The sequence below is a fragment of the Pan paniscus genome, chromosome 2 (assembly GCF_029289425.2).
Source record: "Pan paniscus chromosome 2, NHGRI_mPanPan1-v2.0_pri, whole genome shotgun sequence".
Taxonomy (NCBI): domain Eukaryota; kingdom Metazoa; phylum Chordata; class Mammalia; order Primates; family Hominidae; genus Pan; species Pan paniscus.
This window is the reverse complement of record NC_085926.1, coordinates 112,851,203-112,876,410: the sequence shown is the minus strand read 5'-3', so window position 1 is coordinate 112,876,410 and position 25,208 is coordinate 112,851,203. Positions and strand designations below refer to the sequence as shown.

Genomic DNA, 25,208 nt, shown 5'->3' with positions numbered 1-25,208 from the left:
AGATAATATATATAGAATTGATTATTACTCACCAGAGGTAATACAGACCTGCCTAATATCAAATGTATAGTTTCGACCATGATGAATCAAGGTAAATATTGATGATTAATGGAATTTTTATTTAGTTGGGAATATTACAAAGGACCACAAACTTGGTGGCTTAAACAGACATTTGTTTTCTCACAGTTCAGAGGTCTGAAATCAAGGCTTATTAGCCAGGTTGGTTCTTCTCAGGGCTGTGAGGGAAGGATCTGTTCCAGCCTTTCTCTTTGACATATAGATGGCCATCTCCTTCCTATGTCTCTCCATGTTGTCTTCTCTCTGTAAGTATCTGTCTCTGTCCCCAGGTTTCTCTCCTTTTATAAGGACATCAGTCATATTGAATTCAGGCCCACCCTAATTGCGTTATTTTAACTCGATTACCTCTTTAGAGACTTATGTCCAAGTAAGATCACATTTGGAAGTACTTGGGGTTAGAACTCCAACACATGTTTTTTTTGGAGGGGTTGGGGAACAAAATTTAGTTCATCATAACTGGGTTAATGATAGTTAACATTTATTGAGTGACTTTCATGTTCCAGATGCTATATATATACATATGCACATTTATGTGAGTGTGTATATATATATATATATGCATGTATGTATATATAGATACGTAATATCCAATATATGTGTGCATATATGTTTTATGATCCTTGCAGCAGCCCTATGAGGAAGATGTTATTTCCCCCATTTTGCAGGTGAGAAAACAAAATGTCAGCGAGGATAAGCAATTTGTCCAAAGTCATATAGCTTGTAAATATTCAATGCTGGTATTTGAACTTAGCCTCCCGTGATGCATTTTAAATGAATAAACCTGATAACAACTCAGTCAAAAGCCCAAAGATACTTTGAACATTTAAGGTTTTTGTGTTTTGTTGTTGTTGTTGTCATTAGGACTTGTGTCAAGGGACATTTTATCTATCAAAAATGGTGCATAAATGCCTAATCACTGACTGCCGACGTGTTTACTCTGAATTTTTTACTGACAATTGTCTTCGAAGGCTAGTGTTTTAGCGCTCCTGAACCTGATAAAGCTTTTGGACAAGATGGAATCTGAACATAGACTGCAAGGGTTGATTCTGGCCCCCATTTGTATGGATGGCACTGAGAGACAAGTCATGCCCAGAGTCTGCTGCTCAGCACTTGTGCTTTCTAGTCTCCTTTTCTCTCACTCCCTCCCCTTCCTCATCTTTTTTTTTTCGCTATTTACCAGGTAGCTTGTGATTTTTTTCTTTTATCCAGTCTTTGCCATAAGTGATAAACATTGAAAGGGGATGGAGTGAAGAGTCACAAAATTGGGAACATTTCTGCTTACATGAAAGCCAGTTCACTTGTAGGTGTGTTCTATACCCTGGCCACAGGCTTATTGTATTCACACTAAAGAGCAAGGCACATTGTATGCCTTACATAAGTTTTCCAACTTACCAATGAAAACAGTTTGTTTCTCACTTTGAAGTTTTAAAGCAGAACTTGTTCATGACCCAATTTCACTAATAATTCTCTTAAGTAACCCTTGTACTCATTTAAAGATTTTTTTCCACCCACTGTCTGTCTAGCCTGGTTTAAAATTTTTATATATGTACTTTTAAAAAATTGATTAGCTGGAGAGCTGCCCATTCCTCTGTGCTGTATAATAAGGATTTTAAAACTGCACACTGAATTCTGTATAGTGTAATTAAAACTGACCCACATTTGGACCTGAGTACACCAGGACTTAGCCAAACTTGCCATGAGCTGAGTTCTGGTGGCAGATGGGAACTAATGAGGACACACTCCACTCCAGAATTTCCCAGCTGCTTGGCCCCTTTTTGTACAAACAAGGTTTGGAGCGAAGTCCGGATCCCAAGAGCATGTTCTGTAAATGTGCTGTACCCAATGATTTGGGAAATGTTCTCACAAAATTGGGCTGTTTCAAGGTATCCATAAGGCCTCAGTGACTTTCAGATTTAAATTCAAAGAGGCCTTTGTGCTTTCTACAACCAATTTTTAATTTTAAAGTGAATAAAACATCGCATTCCCCCATCTTTTCTCTTATGCCTGGTGATGGAATGATCACTTTATATCACAACCTGGAAATTTGCAGGTCATTATCTCAGAGACAGTTGTCCATCAGGATAGACAAAGTCTCCTTGCAACCTATGGATCTCTTCAACTAGTTTGATGTCCTGGGACTATTCAGGCAGATGTAATTGAATCAGTTTGAAGCAGCTGTAGCTGGCATGTGGTCTCTCAGATTGCTAGCACCTGCTTGTTTTTTTGCAACTCACTAGAGTGAGAGAAGTGCCAAAACCAGCATTGGTCTTGGAGCAGATAAAGCACTCCAGATCTTATATCCCATTCCCCTTCCAACCTAGCCACATCATCACTGGTGCCGAAATTAATAAAATCCCTTTTCATGATTGGGTCTGAGGTATACTTTTACTTCTCATTCTTCTCTGTATTCAGATCCTGACGGTACTGACCATGCAAATCCAAAAAAATAAGGGAGTATAATGGTGATCAGGTGGCTTTGGGGCTCTCTTATCATTAGACAACTGGGTAGCCTGTGGTTTGCAGAATCATTTAAATGAATGCACCAAATTTATTTGCTGTTCCAGCACAGTCTTATTGGCACAGAGAATAAGCAGTTAATGTATAACAAACTGTGAGCTGTTATGGAATATGATGAATACACTTCCTTAGCAAGAGGGAATGTAAAATGGAGCTATCTCTCTAAAATAAGGTCTAAACTAACCGCCGTGGATTTCTTCAACACTTACTATGTGCAGGAAAATGAAGTATACTAAAAGAGGGATACAAATTTTAGGACATAATAAGTATGTAAAATATATTTTGAAATACACAGATTTGGATTTTTTTTTTTTTTGGAGACGGAGTCTCGCTCTGTCGCCCAGGCTGGAGTGCAGTGGCGCGATCTCGGCTCACTGCAACCTCCACTTCCTGGGTTCAAACAATTCTCCTGCCTCAGCCTTCCGAGTAGCTGGGACTACAGGTGCCCGCCACCACACCCATCTAGTTTTTTGTATTTTAGTAGAGACGGGGTTTCACCATGTTCCCCGGGCTGGTCTCAAACTCCTGAGCTCAGGCAATCCACCTGCCTGGGCCTCCCAAAGTGCTAGGATTACAGGCATGAGCCACCACGCCTGGCTGGATTTTTAAAAAATGTTTAAACTCATTTAAAAAGTAGTTATCTTCTCTTTGTTTCATTTTATTATTTGGCAGGTATATATTTAATCGTTAAGTGTTATCAATATCCTAATGTTGAATTTGAATCTGGTCATGATAAAGGCAACATATTTACTTACATTTTATAGCTTATGTTACAAAGTTTTTCTAAAATATTTTCAATATTGATAATATTTTGAGAGAAGCTATGACATAAATGGAGTTCACAATAGTAATAGTGAATTCTAAAATGGTAATTTATTGTCATCAGCAAATGCCTGTGTTGCAAGGCATGACTACATGCTGTGAGCATAGAGAAGTATTACATGCAAGAATGTTATGATATTTGAGGAGACATGATACAGGTTTTTTAAAAAATAAAATAAGGCACTCTCAGTGTCAAATTGCATGCTTAGACCTGGATTTGGTGTAAAATAAATTCTACAAACATTTTTTTTTTAAATTAGGCAGTCTAGTTGTGAAGTCAATGTTCTAAATTCAGCATCCCCTGTCTCCCCTTCACTGTCCATGAAACAACACTAATCCATTATGGCTGTCTCTGTCACTACACCAAAACTTGACCTCAGAGTCCCTCTGAAGACAGTACTTTGACAACCATTACCAATTGTTGGAAGTTTCATGTAATAGGAAACCCATTTGCCATTGTTGAAAAAAAAATCATTAAGTGCTAAAGATATTTAGTGGAGGCAGAAATCTCTGTGAACTGCTGGGAAGAGGCTGAACTTAAGCTGGGCCTTGAAAAAAACATGAAGCATAGGACATAAGGAAATAGAAAGGAGAACATCAAGCATCGCCAAGCTAAGTAATGCATACAAGTGAGTTAAGATTGGAATTATATGGCATAGTCAAAGATAACGAATAGACCTCAGGTGTAAATAAATAAATGGTTATATAATTATTAGTTTAATGTTTTTCTCCTCCGCCAGACTGTAAACTCTGTGAAATGTGATAATATTATTATTATTTTTCTTCCTTTTTTATTATACTTTAAGTTCTAGGGTACATGTGCACAATGTGCAGGTTTGTTACATATGTATACATGTGCCATGTTGGTGTGCTGCACCCCTTAACTTGTCATTTACATTAGGTATATCTCCTAATGCAATCCCTCCCCCGTCTCCCCACCCCACGACAGGCCCGGTGTGTGATGTTCCCCACCCTGTGTCCAAGTGTTCTCATTGTTCAATTCCCACCTATGAGTGAGAACATGCGGTGTTTGGTTTTCTGTCCTTGTGATAGTTTGCTCAGAATGATGGTTTCTAGCTTCATCCATGTCCCTACACTACTCAGACCATCCTATCCGAGTTAGATCTCCCATGTGTTTCTGTAGGTTCTTATTGTTTTCATTCATATATACAATTTACTTCACAGTTTACGGTGCAGATTATCACTGCCAAGATTCTGTATGAGGAATATAGGGGAACTCAAAGAAGATTTTGTTCTTTTTAAATTTATATAAGAACAATAATTTTTTAAGAAGCTGATTTTTATTTTTATAAATACTGTGGTGCTTTCAACACTGGCTTGGAGGAATTTCTATTTTAACTGCAGTATTTAAGAATTTTACTGTTAATACATATCTCTGGTTTCAGGGAATAAAGAGAAAATATAATAGAGTAGAAAGAGTACAGGGTTTAGAAATAGAAGAGAGGGATTTAAGTTTCTCTGTTATCACTTATTGGCTATGAGATATAGGCAGCTCTTCGTGTGCTTGTACGCTCAGTTTCCTCATCTGTAAATTAGAGATGACAACATACCAAAGCACTTTAAAATTAAAACCATCTCTTCTTCTTCCTCCTCTCATTAGTCACCATAATCATAATGCTATTCTGAAACCATGTAAGAAAATATGGTCTTCTGTATAGATCCTTTTTTTTCTACCACTTATTATTTGCTCTAGCTATTGCAGATTTACTCTACACCTTGAGTAGAGCATTATACTAATCTAAAAAGAAGCAAGAATTCCAGAAACACCCTATAACCTAGTCATGGCTAATATTTACTGTTGAGTTATTTGCACCTCAATAACAGTTCTCTGTCATTTGTAATATAACTGCTTAATATTAATAATTTATGTATTAAAAGTAAATGTTTTATACCAATCCCAAACAGTGCCTTTTTATGATTTATTTTTTATTCACTCATTCATTTAATGCAAATTATTGTAGCTACTGACACAAATGTATTCACTTTCTACCTGATTATATAGGAATACCCTAATTATCTATATTCACATCTTATTGAACTTATAAAGTGTTAGGAGACCAGTGTCTGAGAAAAAAAGTCAAATATAAATAGATTCATCTCTGAGTTGTAAGAACCTTTTGTTCCCACCTTTAGAATATTTGGTGACTAATTAATTACTAATAGTAATTAATGCACACCTCTTAAGTTAAAAAACCAAAAGAAAAAGAATTTGATATTTGCAGTTTTCTAGGAAGTTAACGTTTTCATTCTTTCCTGCTTTAAACATGTAATATCTAATAGTTAATATCTGCATGTATCATCCTTATGGTTTTGAGAGTCTTTAAGGGAAATTATGAATACAATTTCTATTTTTCTAAATGAAAGGATTTCTGTGCATTAGGGTAAAAATGTGTGAATAGATATTTCACACATTCATATTTGTGTAAAATATATTTTCAAAATATATTTCTTAAGCTATTTAAAAATATATTTTTAAAAGTATTTGAACTTTTTACACTACATTTCATTGTTATATTTTGTTAAGCATATCAAAAGAAGACTATACCACAGGTTATGACTTTTTAAAGGTAAAAAAATTAAATAAGGTAGGACTATCTGAAATTTAAGATTTAAGTGTAAGTACATAAAAATATGCACAGAAAATAAATAGAGATATTGAAAATTAACTAAAATGTTGCTTTTATAATGGCTTAAATTTTTGTAGCAAATAGGATAGCTGAGTTTAGTATTACTTAAGAAATGGTTAATTTTGTATATCAGGAGACAATTCAAACATAATCTTTAATCATGCTGGTCTGATGCCTCAAGCTGTGATCTGTATACTTATTAGGGTCTTTGCCAAGTCTCATGATAGTATATACTCTAGACCAAAATAAAATTGATTTTCCTCTATGTAAATTTGTTACTGATATTATATTTAAATTTCCATTGATGAAAAATAGGTATATTTACTCTCTGAATCAAGTTTTTCAGGAACATAAATAATTTTTTATTTGAGAACTGATTTATGTCCAATTAAGTAATTTCCAGTATACTTTTGCTATTGATCATATATCATCATAAGATATTAATTATTTACATCAATATACCACTTGGATTTTTAAAAATATAAAGGCCTCACTTTGTCACCCAGGCTGGAGTGCAGTGGCATGATCATGGCTCACTGCAGTCTCAACCTCCCAGGCAGTCCTCCCATCTCAGCTTCCCAGTAGCTGGGACTACAGGTGTGCACCACCATGCTCAGCAGATGTTTAAAATTTTTTTTTTTTTGTAGAAATGGGGGTCTCACTATGTTGCCCATGCTGGTCTCAAACTCCTGGGCTCCAGCAGTCCTCCTGCCTCAGTCTCCCAAAGTGCTGGATTTACAGGCGTGAGCCACTGCACCCAGCCTATTAATTTTCTTTTCTTTCTTTCTTTTTTTTTTTTTTAATGACCAATTGCACGTTAAGATCAGTTTCTGGCTTGCTTGAAAGGATTGGATCAGAAGATGTTGCATCACTTTTGGAGGGCATCTGCATTTGATTTAAGAGGGAACAGCTCCAAATAGAGGGCAGTACATTTCGTTTGAGGCTTACTACTACCAGAAACCATCACTGCAACCTCTAAGTTTTCTCATTGATTTTTATTTGTCCTTATGTGCTCCTATCAATTGGGGGCTTTGAGATCACTATTTACACTTATAAAACTGCTGTATGTCTTCCTCTGTTTTAGTCCTAGAGAGTACAGGGAAAGTGTACTAGTTACCTATGGCTGCTGTAGTAAATTATGATAAACTGGGTGACTTAAAAACGACAGAAATTTATTCTCTCACAGTTCTGGAGGCTAGAAATCAGAAATAAAAATGCAGCAGGGCCACATTCCCTCTGAAGGCTCACAGTGAAAATCTTTCCCTGGCTCTTCCAGCTTCTGATGGTCCCATTTATTCTTTGGCTTTTGGCACTATCACGTCAAACTCTGCCTTCATCTTTACAGCACCTTCCCCTCTGTATGTGTCCCTCTGTGTCCTCTCCTCCTATTAAAAGCATATCAGTTATTGGATTTAGGGCCCACCTTGAATCCAGGATGATTTTATCTCATGATTCTTAATTAGTTGCATCTGCAAGGACCGTATCTCCCAGGAATGTTACATTCTGAGGTTCCAGGTGAACATGAAATTTTGGGGACTCTAGTCAACTTTCAACCTACTATAGAGAGTAATCTTATTTTTCGGTAGTAAATATCTATGGAAGACTTATTTACACACTGCTATGGTTTGAATTTTTGTCCCCTCCAAAACTCATGTTGAAAGTTAAGCCCCAGTGTGGCAGTATTGAGAGCTGGGTCCTTTAAGAGGTGCGTCATGAGGGCCCATGAATGGATGAATCTTTTCTTGGGTTAATGAATTACTGGGCTATCATGGGAATGAGACTGGTAGCTTTATAGAAACATAAAGAGAGACCTGCGCTAGCACGGTCTGCCGCCTTGCCATGTGATGTCCTACGTTGTCTCAGGACTCTAGAGAGTTGTCACGGCAAGAAGGCTTTCACCAGTTTTGCTCCCTCAACCTTGGACTTCCCAGCCTCCAACTATAAGAGATAAATTTCCTTTCTTATAAATTGCTGAGTTACAAGTATTCTGTTATAAGCGACAGGAAACAGACTAAGACATATGCTAACGTGTTAATTATTTTTCCCCTCGGTATTTGACAAAGTTTATCCTGTCCTCTGTTTTTAGAATACTTGTAGCCTTAGCACCTTGGTATTTTTTATGAATTTCATGGAATTATGAATCATTTTCTGTCATACTTTTTTAAACTACTGAAACTTCTCATTATAGATGACAAGGTTGAGGCATAGAATAGGTAACCAACAGTCACTAACTCTGCAGACGGACTGCAGAACTAAAAACTGACATTGGTATCATCCAACTTTTCTGTGAATCCATGTGTGTTGAGATGCCAAATATACTCTTATAGTCCATGGTACTTTCACATAACTTTACTTGTGACCTAAGTAAATCAAGAGTTGCAGAAAATGTTTTTCGTAATGATCTCCAGATAATATAAGCCAAGTATACAATTGAAATTTAGTGTCGTAGATGGACAAAAGTATTGTGCTGGATGACTGCATGTTGAGACCACAATCCATCTAATTTCTCTGCTTAGCATTGGCCAGGTCTTTATTAGAGAACTATGGATAGGGCCATACATACAAATACATATCCATTAAATGAACACTGGAATCATGAATATCCAGGTCTAGATTAAAAGAGCAAGCCCAAGGCTCAGAAAGTTAATTTCTAACTTTAAATAGGTAGTAAATGGCTGAGACGGGACTAAACTCAGCTCTGCTCAACTCAGACACCTGTTTTTCTATTTCTCCCAAGTTGATTCTCAAACTGCAGGAAATCTTTGTGTTTTTCCCCTTTTAAGTAAGGAGCAGACCACTATTAGGGTGAGTGGGTTGAGGGAGCAGAAGTTGAAGTAAACCATTCCTAAAATAATTGGGATATAATTGGAAGCATTTGCTGACCCTTTCCACCTCATGGTTGTAGGATATTACAAGTATGTTTTCTTTAAGAATGCTCAGTAAGCCAACATAGATAAATTTGAATTTTAAACATAGATAATTAATAGAGTGATTATATTAATTAATCAGAACCAGTATTATAGGTCTCATCTACTGAACATTTCCTTTAACTTTCAGCTCTTTTGGTGCACTTCTGTTCTGGATAAAATATAATTGTATGCTCAGAGGACAGAAAAATTTTACAAATGGGCTTAGGCTTCCCTGCCAGAAAAGAAAGGATGAAATAGAAATGAAAATGAAAATTAAGTAATCCCTGAAATGATAATATAGTTAAATGTGAAAATATGCCTTTGATAATACCAAACTGGGATTTGCACCAAAAACACATTAATTGAATTAACCTATTTTAGTTTGACTTGTATCTGTTGCCGAAAAAAAAAAGAAGAAACTATTCTTTTGTTAGATAGCAGATTTCTTTCTGGTGTTGATTACTCTTCTATCATGAGTAAACAATTACAATTCAGTTGATCTCAGGCACTAGAGACAGAGCTCTGAACTAGAAGACCGAGAGAGAGACACTAAACAAATTAACAAATGCATACAACTACAACAAAAAGGATGAAGAATGGCTGGTAATCCGGAGGCAGGGTGTAGGTGTCCTTTCTGAGGAAATAAAGTTTGAATTATAAGACTTGAATGACCTGAAGGAGCCATTCAAGGGAAGATCTCGTGTACAAGAAATGCAATCTCTAAATCATTACAGGTTACGCAGAGTTGTGCATCCAAGGTTTGTGTGTATTAGAGTAGCTGTGACAAGGGAGGAGTGTTCTGTCAACTATTAACAATGTACAGTTGGGAGGTCTGCTTCTTCGGGGCAACCAGTTGATCCTCCTCTTTATCCTGGTACTAAATATAGCCATAGTAAGCATTTGGGAATGGATTAAAAATGCTTAACCAAATCTCCTTAAACTTTGCCATATCCTATAAATTTTAACCATATCTCCTGAAATTTTGTTATTTCTGAAAGCAGAACTAAGTTTGGCCACAAAGGGAGGGATTGAATTCATTGCTACTCTTAGCTCTCCCTAGCAATTTCATTGTCTGCTCTGGTACCAGGGTTTGTTAGAGGAGCTACAGGGATTTTTGAGCCATCATTTCTCCCTTTCGCAAATCACTTCTTCAAGTAGTAATATCAGCCCTTTTCCTCCTTTTCTGTATATCAAGACTGAAACTGAAAATGAAGGGTTAAACTTATTTTTTTTTTATTAGTCTCATAGGAGCCCAAGATTTAACATAGAACTTTTTCGGAATATATAGTTATCTCTCCATTTGAGGTGAGCACAGGATGTCTATTTTTCTCATTTCTACTTTCATCTTAAAACAAATTTCACCAAAAGCTTCATTCAAAATTTTTTATTCATAACTGAGCAAAGATGTATGGTAGTAAATCATTGAAACTGATGATCTTTGATTGAATTTTCCTTAGTTTAATGTGTCTAATCAACTGTTCATTCACCACATTATTTTCCCATTGCTCGATGTTATACCAGATAACAGTATTACCATGACCCAGGCTGATACTATGTGAAAAAATGCACAAGGAAGTAGGCCGTCTACTGTGAACATTTGAAAAACACAGTCAGATGACAGTTTCAGAAATTGTGAGGTTTTTAGATGTGAGAATCTAACTTTTTTCACTACAGATACTAAAAATCTATCAATATACTTTTTAGTAGGCTTTAGCCACATCCTAATTTACAAAAGAACCTATGGTGTGTGATTAAGAACACACCATTCTTACCAGTTATACCCTTGAATCTTACCAAGGAAATTCCCATGGTTCTGTCCTTATCACAATGGAACCCAGAAATGAAGGAATGAACTACTTGCTTTCTTAGAAATACCACAGTGCAGACTTTCCTGTATCTAACAGATATGACCATATAATTTGTCATCTGAATAACGATTGAGAGATTTTTGCTTTAAAAATATATAACCAAATGATAGGAATATTAAGTCACAATGGAAGAAGGCCATTATTATACTGAAGCCTCAAGTACCACAAATTAAAAACAAGATGGATATTACTATTTTAACTTGTGAGCATGCACTATCAGGTTATCCAATATCAAAAACATATTAAGAGTGCTTGTGGCAATATATACCTGAATTATAAATGAATGTTGATATTTTGACATTATTTTGTATATATGAGAGCATTAATCAAGGATAGATTCAACAAGTCAGCTTGGTGGTTGTGGCTTTAAGTTGGCAGTGAAGTATGTAAGTAATACATTTCTGATCAGTTTTGTTTGATAGTCTTGTTTCAACACCTTGGCAGAACTAAACCATTGAGACCCAGAGGTACTTGTGCATGGGGATAGTCTTTAAGATAATATTTAGTTTATTCAATGAGCCAAAATTTTCAGTACATTTATTGTTTGCTTTTGTCATAAAGACATGGCTACAGTCTACATACAAAATACCAAGTAGAGATTTGTTTATTGTAGTAGGTACAGGTGCTCAAAATTGATATTTAAGTCTCAAACATATTTTTCCACCATTCTGTATTGGATTATTAACACATGAAAGTATGTACTGTTAGAACTATAAGGTAACTTACAGATTATTCTTTGAGCTAATTTAATTATTATTTTACAAATGAGGAAATGAAATCCCAGTGAAGTTGAATGATTTACTGTGGGACTAGAGAAGTCTAGAATGAGAAATTTAACAGTGCAGTACTCTTTACTTCCATGTATATACCTTTCACCATTTACCATTACACTGAACAATCTTTCTGCTATTTGTATTTTTAAAATGTACTCACAGGGTTAAAAAATTTGAATGGTACACAAGGATATAAAGTGAAAAGTATGTCTTTACCGACTGATAGCACTATTCACCAGAGATAAAAAGTTTCAACTGTACTTGTGTAGAGAAATATGTCTATATACCTTTAATTTAAAAACAGAAAGGGAATCATACTGTTCAAATACATTTGTACTTTTTTCTTAATGCCATGTCTTAGAGATTTTATATATTCTAGAAATTTTATAGTGTTTATATTTTGGTATATTATATTTTACCTTTTCCTCTTTTTAAACAGCTACTTAATATATCCATTTTATGGATGTCACAAAATGTATTCAACCACTGCCTATTTATGGAAATTTGGTTATTTACAGTTTCTTCGCTGTTTAAAAATATTACAAAACAGCTTTCTAAATATATCCTTGTTTTTATTTTAATATCCACATAGCATACTTTCTTAGATATGTTTATATAATTAAAATTTTGATGCCTGTTAAAAATTTGCCTTCAAAAACATTTTTCTGACACACACATGTAACAACATTATATGAGAATTCCTGCTTTCTCACAGCCTCATCAGTACTGGGCTTTAGCAAATTTTTCCTAATCAGAAAAGTGAAAATGATATTTCACCATTGTTTTGATTTACATTTCTTTACTTAGGAGTTAGATTAAACAACATATTAAAATTTCACTGGCCATTTAAATTTTTGTTTACTTTTTTGCGAATTGGCTATAACACTTTTCTATATTTTTCTATCGAGTTTTAAAAAATATTTTAATGGTTTGTATAGCCTCTTTGTATATTATGGAAAATAAATTTTCTGTAGTATGTGTTAGACATATTTCTTGGTTATTAATTTGCTTTTTGAGTTTTGTATATGTAGAAAATTTTTTTATGTAGTTTCATTTTTCAATAATTTCCTTTATGGCTTAGAAAACTTCTTACACCAAAAAAATTACTCAGATTTTCTTCTAGCACATTTATGATTTAGTCTCTTAATATTTACATCTTTGATTCAACCAAAACTTATTTTTGAGAATGAAAATAAAGTTTAATTTTATCACTTGAAATAAAAGCACGAATTTTTTTAATTCTTTGAAATTTCATGAATTTTAGATTTTTCTGAAGCTTTATGAACTTTTTAGGAAGGCAGCGATCATCACTAAGGTAAAAAGAAAGCATATTAGACCGAGAAATGTAATTTTAAAATTGACATTTCTTATTACTTATCAATCCCTGATGTCTATTCTTGGTGACATAGGAAAATCCCAAGAAAACATCTTGTTTATAAAAATATATAATTATATTTTGCTAATTTAAGCAATGATTAAATCAGTGAAACCATCATAGAATAAATCAAACCCCTAGTGAGATACTTTTAACAGCAAATCCAGTTCATATGGTAATACTAATTTTATTTACTTAACAAAAGCACTTACTTATCAGTAAGACCCTATATCTGTACAAATGAAATCAAAATGTGAAAGTTGTAATTTAAGCGGGACACAATAGCTTGGTGATAAATAGATTTATTTGTACCTTGAAAAGTTCACTTCAAGTAATCATTGTTATTAAAAGGCAATTATTTCACATGGTTTTTGTAAGCATAAAAAGCAGATTGGAGACTCTTTCTAAGAGTTGTGCTGACTGACATCTTTGTAAGATTTGTAAATAAGTGAAAGATCCATTCAGGTAGAAAAGTTGAATATTCAGTAATAAAAGAACATTGTCCAATTTAACATCTATTATATTTATATCTGTAGTTGACAAGGAGAGAAGTAAATATAGGTGAAATGTGAAATCTAAGTAGGAGAAAGGGATTAGGAAATGTCATTTAACTTTTTTCCTACTCTTCATTTTATTTTTAATATCATATTTATATTTCCTTTCTAAAAGTAATACGCTATCAGTGTAAAACTATTTGGAAAACACAAAAAGACAGAAAGAAGACAAAATCACCATTGATATTACTATTACCACTTAAAGAAAAAGTTATTCTTAATATTTTGGTGTGTATATGTATGTGTGCATGCAACAACATAGGATTATGCAAGGTTATGATTCTGATTTTTCAACTAGCAATATATTATGAATATTTGTTTCTGTCAATATTTTTTGTGACATGATTTTTTTAATTGATTATATAGTATTCCATACAATGGATGTGTTATAATTTACCTAGCTGATCTCTAATTTTTGGACATGTAAGTTGCTTCCAATTTTTCTCCAGTAGACATGAATTACAATGAATATTATTGTGACAATCTTTTTTATAAACATCCCTGATTATGTCATCAGGTAAATACTTAAGTGTAATAATTGAATCAAAGATATATGTATTTTAAGGGTTTTGATACATTTAGCTATACCATTTACACATTGCTGTGTCTGTCCCAGCAGTCTCTGAAAGTATCTATTTGTTCATATCCTCATCAGTTCTTGGCATAAAACTTAATATGGTTCAAAGAAAAACTCTCAGTGGTCTGGGAAGAATGAATACAAAGAGGTGGGAAGAGGTCAAGCAGAGGTAAGTGATGTTTTTGTCTAAGAGATGTTGCAGCCTGCCTCAGGCTATGGAGAACAGCTTTCTCCAAAGCAAACTTGCATTTTCAAAGGCGGCCCAGACTCTGCGTGCTAACTTGGCACAGTTGAGATGTCCCTGTTTGCTTTAAGGCAGTGGCCTGACCCTTCAAGCACACCCCATGTATTCAGTGATTGAGACCACTTACTCATACTAATCATTGCACACAGAAAATACATAAAAGATTTGTATTCATCACTCAATATATTTTGCTCCTCAAGTGTCATGAAACATTCAGGGTACATTAACTGGCAAATGCACACCTGGAGTATGTTACTTAGCTTTAGAAACTGCTAATTTTAAAAAAATCAAATATTTAATTTTGAGGAAAAAAATCAGTTTTGGATTTTGAGCATATATATCATCTTTCATTTTGGCCCAATTAACCCAGCAGGTGTGTGTAAATTAGGTCACTACTTTGTCACCGTGGTAACATGCATTGGGGAGGTGGATCTTAACCACCTCCAGCACAGGTGATGTTGGCTGAGTTGGTATTAAGAGGTGCTTTAGAAACAAACAAGGCAGAATTTAATATGTTAGAGTGTAGAAAATAGGTCTGACGTCGGATACCAACAGATAATTCTATCACACAAAAACAAGTACTGCCTCAAATCTGTATAAATAAGAAAGATCTAATGAGCCTCAGAAACAGGAATTGTATTGTAAAACTTACTGACAATCTCTGAAAGAACAGACACTACAGCACTCAGGAGGCGGTCGTCTCATTTCCTCATGGAGCAAGGGATTTGAAGGTCAGGGTCAGGTTCTCTGCAATTTAAGGCTGTTTTTAGAACTAAGCCATGGTTTTCGGAGGATCAACAACTTCCTGACTACTCATTCTAGTGACTAGATTTTAGTCACTACTGAGGGTTTTTTTTTAAAGTGCAGTGTCTAATTATTTCTTTTAAATGCTGTTTGGATCGTTATTCATAATTGTTTATGGGTTAAGAAGTTGGCAGAGTTGGTTTATGCCAGCACTCCAGCACTCATACAGTCCCCATAACTCAGGCTTCTTCTCACCAGGTGGAAAATCAGACATGCTTCAAGATCGCTAGTTGAGATTGTGCAATCTGTTTGGCTGCTAAAGGTTCCAAATTATGTGGGCATTCTGCAGCCCCACAGAGTGGTAGAATTTCTTCACTTATCACTGACAAGTTCACACTTCTTTGGGTCACTAAAATTGTAAATTTGCATTATCAGATGCAGAAAACAGGCCAAATTAATAATGTTAAATATATGTCCAAGGAAATGCATCTCCCATGACCATTTGCAGCACCCAGATACGGATGATAATTCCATCGAGCCTTTGGTGCCAATTCGTACCTGGCTTTATAATTTTCAGTTTGCCCTTATGTCCTGCTTTACATTTGTATAGCTTGTTATAATCTTGAAGCATTTTTATGTACCATATTTCTTTTTTGTGTGTTATTTTAGACATGGCATTTCAGAAACTTGAATGAGCCTAGTGTTTATTTTCAGTTGGTTGTGACCGCAGCTTTATTAGTTATTTTGTGTGTTTTCAATAATTGTTAATATTTACAAAACACTGAACAAACCTCTTCAAGATTGCTTTCCATAATCTCCTTTTCCATGTGTCAAGGATGAGAGCTACAGAGAGAAGAGTCATAGTGACTCACCCCGTATCACAGAGTATGTGAATTTACTTTCAAAGGAGAGTCAAGGGTCCCTGGTTTTCAGTTCTTTTTTTTTTTTTTTTTTTAATTCTCCAAGAGTCATGCAGGTTTGGAGACTTACAAAGGGATAGCATTGCTGAGTGGAGAAACATTTGACTCAAGTACTCTTTTACCCCTAACATCTATTTTACCATTTCCCTCCCTATATTCAAGTCTTCTTTTCCATCATCTCTCCAGTAGATGCTGAAAACCATTTCTTTTTGAAGAGCTGGTTCATATGATAAAGACCCAAAGTCTCAATAAATTCTATTAACCTGTTAAGGGTAAGTGTATGCATTGTTCACTGGAGAGCATGATGCCATATTCTACCCTGTCTGCTTGGGAACAAGGCCGATGGCAGCACAAATTAGCATCAGAACAGAGCTTTATCGCAGTGGAATCCCAGGTTGTTTTAGGAATGAGACACGAAACCAAAATAGATAAAGGGATTAAATCTATCAAATATAATAGAGGAAATTGTAGTAGATTCAGGGAACTTGGACCCCTGAATTGTAGTAACCAAGCTGGAGAGGAAATGGACAGTTAAACAAAGTAGGGCTGTTTCTTTTTTTCATTGTTTGATGAAATAATTTTTGCCCCTTTTAAATGGTATGTTAAAAGAGAAAGAGGGAGCCTGGTATATCTGAAACAAAGAGCTTACACAGTCACCAAGCTGGTTGGTTTTTATACCTTCCTTTACTGAGTATTGTCCTTCAGTACAATACAGAGCCATTTCTTTGTTCTCACAAGCTAGCAGTTAAATTGTATGTAAATGTATGCAAATTAGATGCTGTCTAATAAAGAGAGTCATTAGATGGAAGAAATATTTAGTTTAGGAAAAAAAGCAGGTGTATTGTGTAAAAGAAAATGTAAGGCTACAAAAAAAGCCCAAACTTTTGTGGACAGTTATAGAAAAAATTATTAAAATAGATTTTTAAAAGACTTACGTCTTCCTGACCTTTCTTTTGTGCTTATATATATGTGTGTGTTTTAAAAATATTTACATATAAAACTAAGGGATTGGCTTCTTTCCCAGAATTACTGGAAGCACCTTCACCAGGAACATTTGGACTTGAATAATCTCCACAGCAGCATTTTCCTTCTTGAATTAAATGAATTGTAAAATGAATGATTTGCCCAAGAACACTGACTGCTTATTTGGGTTCCTTTCCCGTAGGTTGATAGAGGCTTAGTGGCTCCATGGTATGTATCTTGCTATTTTAAGGTTTCCTTTCCACACTACTCCACTCCAGCCTCTGTAATATGAACTTCTTAAAAGAGACCTAGACTATAAGCTCCTTGAGAGGAACCAACAGTTCCTTTTAAACTTTATCAATGCTGTATTCAGTGTTTAGCACAATGCCTAGTATTTACTAGCACTTCTATCTATTTTTTAATAAATGAATGGTTGGTTTTAATGGTTGATTAAGTAGTTATGGGTATGTCAAACACCTTTGTATTCTCTAGCATATAGTTATTGAAACAATTTCTCAGGTTTGCGTTTAGCAATTATATAGTAAATGCCTAGTGAAAAAAATAGTTTACCATCCAGTTTCCTTAAGCCAACTGTAACAAAGGTGTTGAGTGTTCACCACTACATTATTTATTGTGGCAGCTATTTCTGGGGCAAAGATGAATAGGCAGCATAGTTCTCTTTAGGAGCAGCTAATCTACTAAAGGTATCAGATAGATATACACTCATTTAATAAATAGTACACTGTACTATGGAAGCATGACATAAAATATTATGGAAGCATTAGAGAGAAAGAGATAATTTCCAATCTATTGGTATCATAGGTGGTTTCTTGGAGGAAAGTGGAACTGAACTAAGCCTCGAAGTTGGTAAGGAACAGATGGTTGGCTATGGTGGGGTGGAGAAAAGCAGAGTTGCAGAATTCTCTTATGTTGTAGTCCCAAATTAATAGTAATGTACTAGATTTTCTTCTCCTCTCTTGTGAATTTCCAGCAACAGCTTGATTTTAACCTCCGCAGAAACACAAATGAGAGCTGTGATGGAAACAATAATTACTAGAGTCCAGTTTTAACTCCAAGTCAAAATTTTAGTCACATTCAGCCCTGAATAAGAAATAAGGCAAAGCATGCAACAGGACTTTATAACTTTTTAATTTTAAGGCATTATAAATATAAATTTTTATTTTATCTTATTTTTTTAGAGATGGGGTCTTGCTCTGTTGCCCAGACAGGAGTGTAGTGGCACCTTCTTAGCTTACTGCAGCCTTGAACTGTTGGGCTCAAGCAATCCTTCTGCCTCAGCCTGCTGAGTATGAGGATGCAAAGGCATAAGAATGACACAATGGACTTTAGGGACTCAGGGGGAAAGGGTGTGAGGGACAAAAGACTACAAATTGTGTGCAGTGTATACTGCTCAAGTGATGAGTGCACCAAAATCTCACAAATCACCACTAAAAAACTTACTCATGTAACCAAACACCACCTGTTCCCCAATAACCTATGAGAATAAAAAATTTAAAAAAAAAACAAACTACAGGTGCATGCCACCATACCCCGCTAATTTTAAAAAAATTTTTGTAGAGATGGGGATCTTGCTGTTTTGCCCAGGCTGGTCTTGAACTCCTGGCCTCAAGTGATCTTCCTGCCTTGGCCTCCCAAAGTGCTGGGGTTACAGGTGTGAGCCACTGCACTGAGCCTAAAATGTATTATTCATAATGTATAATATTGTCCATGGTGTGAAATAAAATTTGGGGGATAGGAGATTTAGGGACCTAGAATGGAATACCTCATGTACGTAAAGTGTCTTGCAGTTCACAAAGGACCTTCCTAAATTATTATTTTAATTACAGCTATTGAGGTAGCAGAACTGGTGTTATTATTTTAATTTTGCCGATGAGGGAACTGAGGTTCCAAAAAGTTAAATCACTTAGCCAGGAAATGTCATAGCCAGGTTTTTCTGATAGGTTGTCCAGTTCTTTCCACATGCCTCATTGTCACCCAGAAGCAACACAAGGGAGGGTTATATAGTTCTATATAACTCTCTCTATGCTTCTATACGCATCATATATCTTGTTTTCTAATGTTATTCTAAATATTTTTCATTCACTTGGTTTTATATCCCCATTTTCTCCATTTTAACATGGGTAAAATATGTAAGACCCAAACTGAGGGAGATGTGTATGGGTAAGAAACTGATTATTTTGGTAACTGGTATGGATATGAAAACCATAATGAGTCTGTGGATTGCAAGCATTTTAATTTATTTTCTTGACTTTTGAGTTAAAGAAAAGATTTCAATGTGAAGGTGCAAAATATGCTGCACTGAACTAATCTTGGAGGTAACCAAAGGGCTGTGGGACTAACAGCTTTTAATATTACTTAGTGCTTATTATTGTTATTATTATTATTTCTTTTTAATTATGCAAAGTGCTAATCAGTTTGATTATGCACAGTGCTAATCAGGTTAATTATGCAAAGTGCTAATCAGTTCTTCTTGAAGCACACGAGGAGAGCAGAGGTGCTGGCAGTGAATGGCATAGCTAGATGGGGGTAGTCACGGCAGTCATTCCTTATTAAGATAGGAGTAGACAAGATAGCAAGGGGGACTTATCCATAAAAATAAATAGGAAAAGAAAGAGGACTATGAGCACATGAAAGATTGTAGTTTGGGCAGGACATTGCTTACACATAGAAAGCTCCTCCCCCCTGTAGCATAGTTTGGTTGGATAGTCTCTGCTATATTTTGAAGGCACTCATTTGAAGCCAAAAAGACTGTAGAGGGAAAGAAACAGAGTATTGTATAGCTAGACAAGTTGTCAAAACAACTTATTGTAGTTGGCAAGCACCAATTCCTGGGAGGACAGTAAAGGAAGTAGAATCTAATAGACCTGTACATGAAAAAGGACATCAATAAAGAGAACTGAAAAATTAAGGGAGTGCCATTCTGATAAAATAAACAGGGCCATCTCACTGCTGCATTGTTACTGGGACGGCTGTCTGTGTAGCCTGTTTCCTGAGGTGAACTGAGGGCTGGCTTCTTGGTGCTGGCAGTGGTCTCTATTGAGAGTGGTGATGACGAATATGACAATAAGGGTTTTATGTAATAGCTCCTAGTTGGATCAGCTTTGCTGCTGCTGAAATCAAAGTGAATTTTAATATTAACTTGCAGGTCTGTGCTTATTAAGCTGTGTGACTTCCTGTGAAGATGAGTTTATAGCAATATGTTCATATGTTTTTACAGAACAATCATGATGGTGCTCCCTTAAGAATGCCCTTTGTATTCTGTCCTCCTGTTCTATTCTGTGGTTTGATAAGCTATCAATGAAATGCTGTGATATCTACTTGTTTGAATGTATTCAGAGAGCAAAAAGCATTTCAGGATTGTTTAGTGAATATTCATTTTTTTAAAAAATGTTTTCAGTCCATGAGATTTTTCCTTTACTCTGGAGTTGAAGCAAATGTATACGTTATTTATAAAAGGGAGGGTCTGCTTCCCCCTATATAACCTGACAGAATATTTATTTACCTTTTCTTTTTAAGCCTATGTCTAAGCACAGCTCATCTTCACAAACTGAAGTGGATCTTGATTTCTGGAAATGTCCAAATAATGGTAAGAGTGCTACAGAGGCAAAGTCATTGATGATACCTCCAGAATAGGATGTATTCATAAGTTATTTGTCCAGGCAGTGTTGGTTCTTGGTTAAAGACAGGCTTTCAGTTTTCATAATTTCTTTAACCTGGAACAATTTCATTTTAAAATATGAAGAGAATGACATAAATCTTTGGTTTCCAAGGAGAGTCTGGAAAGAAATAGATTGTTAGAGGACAGCGCCCACAAATTGAGAAAGCCTGTTGGGGGCCCTTTGGGAGTTTGGCTGGAAAATTATGTTATAAGCAGTCCTTCTGCTCAGCTTCATGGGAACATGGTTTTAGAAATGAAATATTGCTTCTGTGTTCCCCACCCCCCAAAACTAAGACAAAGATGAAATATTCATATTATCCTTTATTTTCAGAACCTTTTGTGTTATTTCTCAATATGTTAAAAAACTTTCCTTAATTCCTTAATGATTCTGCCCAAAGGGTACTTTGTAAATTCTATTCATTGATGGTGTACTAAACTCTTAATTCCTGGTGAAGGCATTTGAAGCCAAAGACCTTGCTACATAAGACATTTATAATGTCACTGGGATGTTTAAAGGAGAAAATCATGTGATCCAAATGGCAAATAAAAATAAATTTAGTAACATCTAACTAAATATGACCAGTTTTCCATTTAATTACATGCTTGCACCCACTTTACACACATTCACATATATGAACCCGTTAATTCCTTCACTAAACCGTGTTATTTGAGCACCTGATTTTTTTTAAGTGCTCACTATGTGCTAGTTATAGTACCATAAACTCTCCTAGATACTGGAGATACAGTTGACCAAAAAAGAGACAAGATACCTGGCCTCGTGGAGCTCACTCACACAGGATAACATGATAGTTTCTCATGATATTCAGCCTTAGAAACCAAGCTTTTGTATTTCATTTCTTCTCAGAACTTCTTTTAGCAATCTATATGATTCAATTGCTGGGCCTCAGTATCTTCAATTAGTCTCAAAATAAGAGGTAGGACTCGATGGTTCTCAAGGCACCTTCATGTCATTCATATTCGCTGTCCTAAAGTCTATTAATTGATTAGACTATGAAGTGAAATTTATCCATTATTACCATATGAGCAGCCTTGAAATCATACAGAGTTCTTTGGGACTTTGATCTTTTAGGAAATAAGTAATTTCTGCTAATTCTGTGGACACTACCTCCTTGGATTTAGGCCAAAATTGAATTTAGAAAGGGCGGACTTTGAAATATTCCACAGTTTGAATTTTGGCACTTGCAGTTACTAGCTGAGCAAGTCATAACCAACCACTTTGATCCTCTGATTCCTCTTAGTTTGTACTTCAAACAGTGAGTATGAGTATTTAATAAATACTCCATAGTCAGTCCTTTTTTTTTTAATTTCTGGCAACTGTAGGCTTCATGACTCTTGTTACCAAAAATGTCTTCAACTAATTCAACTTCCTTTCCCCAAACGTCTTATTTCTGCATTAAGCCATTACTTCAGTTAACTCAGTATTTTCTCTCCCATTACATCTTTACAGTTTTATTTCTTCCTGTTCTCTTTCTTATGTGCTTTTACTTCTCTACTCAACCTGAGTCAACTTTTGGCTACTTAAATTATCATATGTAACGTAATCTTGGTTACAACACAAAATGTGTGCAACTATAATTCAAGTCAATTAAATAGAAATATGTTTTCTACATCAGACCTGTGCCGTAGTTGTTTATATTTTTGACTTACTAGTGTACTGGAAACCTCTTGAGTACAAGGGTTGTGGTTTTAATCCTTGTGTTCCCAGTATCTAGCATGGATTCTGCCAGTAAGCATGTCACAATCTAGCAAGAAGAAAGAATTTGAAAGCAGTAGGAATTTTAAAGCAACAGGATATATGATCTGTTAGTAGGAAAGTGGAGATGTTGGGAAAGGCTCATGGAATAGATATTGGGAAGGCTTTATGGAACAAATAATATTTGAGTTTGCTTATTTAAAAAGGGTACTTATTTTTTTTTTCCTGGCAGGAAGTGAAAGTAAACTCTAGGCAGAGAGAAGATCATGAAAAGACTCATGCATACATAAAGTTGGGAGGAACTGGGACCAGGAGACAGAAACGAAGACAAGAAGGGAAGATTAGGAGCATATTTTGAAGGTCCTATGTGTTGTTTAGTCTTACTTGAATAATCTTAGCTTTCCAAAATAAGTATATATAGTTGTGGTATAGAGAGTATGGTGTTGCAATAATATGATCATTAGCTTTTTTATGAAGAAGAAATAATAAGACTTAGCAACTGATTAATACAAGAAAAAAGACAATGAGAGATCATGTCAGAAAGAACATCTGGATCTGGGTTGCAGCCCCACTCCACACTTGATTTGTGACCTTAAATACTTAACTTCATCTTCCTAAACCACATATCTTTTAAGATCACTCACTCACTGATTATTATTGAAGAGGGCCCCTATTCCGGATGCTTTGGATCCCAGAGGTTGAGAATAATTGGTGTTTTTTAAGGAGAAAGATACATTTTATACCAGTAGCACATTTAGCCTAAGCTGGTATTAGGGCATTTGGGAAGATGAAAAGGAAGACATATAAAAACAATATGTTCTGGCCAGAAAAAGGCAAAAAGGATCCTAAAACTAAAGTAGAGTTATAGCTTAGAGTATCTAAGAAGGCAGAGATACTGAAAGATGTATTTAGCAGAGCTCTGCATTTGGGGGTGAACATCTATCCATGGACCTAAAGAGATCATAGATTGCCCTGATTTGTCTACCCTCTATGTAGGAAGTTAACTCCTATGATTGGTAACTAACCAAAAAATTAAAAGAAAGGGGAGATGGGGCAGGGGAGATAATAAGAGGGTATTTGCCAGTGGTTTACAAAGCTTTGAGGTGTACGTGTATGTGGTTGGGACAAGGTTAATTTCATGTCAGTAGTCATGGCCTTCTCCTTTCTTGTATCACAGAAAAGACTTCTTCTTCTCATTCTCTTCCATTTCTTCTAAGAACTCTCTTCATGCCAGCTAGGTGTCAAAACTTGGGTAATGTGGAATCAGGGGAATGAAAAATAGAACTGGAAAAGTGATCATAGGGGAGGGGAACTCAAAAGTGACAAAATTTCACTTGGGTAAAAGGAAGGGGCTAGAGACAGGAAAAATGAGGAGGGAGGAAAGAAAAGTACCCATAAGGGATAGATGGGATGGAGAAAAGACTTAGAGGTGAAAGTAAGGGTAGAGAGAGATTTTTGATGCAAAGTGGTTGTCCATGTGGAGAATAAAGTGGCCAAGACTAAGAACAGAGATTTTCTGTCTTATTCTTCTTGGTATTTTCTTGAGAAACTGAATGAAATCTGAATTTTTAATATATATTGAGGGGTGTGTGCATGTGTCTGTCTGTCTGTTTCTGCTTGGCTGCTATTTCTTTGGATCAAAACTAGGGATTACCTGTGCAGCAACTTTGTTCCCACATTCCCACCACCATCACCACTGAAGCAAGGCTCAGAATTTTCAGTCCTTTTTAGTCAGTAGACTTCTGTGATTAATGCTCCATTAATCACTTGTTCTTCGTATTAAGTATAACCCCATAAAAATATGGGATTGGAGGGAGAATGGTCAACCAGTATGTGATTCATACTAGATGACAGTCCTCTCAAGATGGCCCTAATTTCTTGTGCATTTCCCCTACATGCTGATCTTAATTCATGTGTTTTTACTTGTTAGGGGTCAGATGAACAAAGTAATTTCATATTAACTATGACAAATTTGTGCATAGGTGAAAGAAAAGACCTCTACTTTTCAGGCATTATTATTTTCTGGAATAATCTTTGGGGATTAGGTAGCCAATTAATCAAGATCCCCATAAGAAATGTTAGCAAGTAAGACAATATCCAGTAAAACACTATTAGCCAACGTTGTTATTCAGGAATTAAAGTTCAGGTAGGATAGCTTTGGCATCATGAGATTATTCTCTGTGAGACTGACCTATCGCCAATGACGTATATGTACATGCTTTAATTGATGTGTGGGAACTTGGTGCCACCCTACTGCTGAGATTTCAAGGATTGTGTGAAGATTTTGTGACAGTAATTACACACTTTTTATCAGATAGATTTTATGTATTATCACATGTCCAATTTAGAAATTTTCCTTTGTTTTTATTTTTGGCATTAAAAAAGGAATGCATACTTCATAAACTTACATTTTTGCTATTTGTTTGTAAGAAAGGAATTCCAAGTGGGTTATGTAACATTAAGCATATGGCTACACAAAGATTAGAAAAGCTGTGGCCATCAGGAATAAATATTGGTGATAACACTGATGGGATTTCACACATATAGTTTATTGTGAGAAAATCAGAAAGACTTGCACAGAACTTAGATAAGGAAATAGGCTTGTTTTTTGGTGAAAATATAAAAGAAAGCATTTGTTATTAACACGGTAGGCTTTGAAATTTGGCTTTCTACTTCCACTTAAGAGGAAACACCTTAAGTCTGATGAATTTTTTCCTATGGTAGACAGTACTTAATCTAGTATTACTAGATTAAACCCCTTAGTAATCAAATATTTTAAACCAATAAAATATCTCTGAAGAGCAAAATGTACCACTGCTCCAG

The 25,208-nt window shown here is 35.3% G+C and overlaps 1 protein-coding gene and 1 pseudogene across 38 annotated transcripts in view; one reads left to right on the top strand and one right to left on the bottom strand.

Annotated features, from left to right (window-relative positions):
- The window catches only part of ZBTB20 (zinc finger and BTB domain containing 20), an 830,234-nt gene that overhangs the window by 252,981 nt on the left and 552,045 nt on the right, over window positions 1-25,208 (top strand). For 3 of the 38 annotated variants that reach the window (XM_063602537.1, XM_055110305.2, XM_063602533.1), the window contains exon 4: window positions 20,530-20,599. The exons of the other annotated variants lie outside the window; for them this stretch is intronic. The gene's annotated coding sequence lies outside the window, so the exon portion shown is untranslated. The remainder of the gene's footprint in view (window positions 1-20,529; window positions 20,600-25,208) is intronic. 38 annotated transcript variants of the gene reach the window in all.
- LOC100973699 (Y-box-binding protein 1-like) overlaps window positions 1-25,208 on the bottom strand; it is a 104,496-nt pseudogene that overhangs the window by 44,170 nt on the left and 35,118 nt on the right.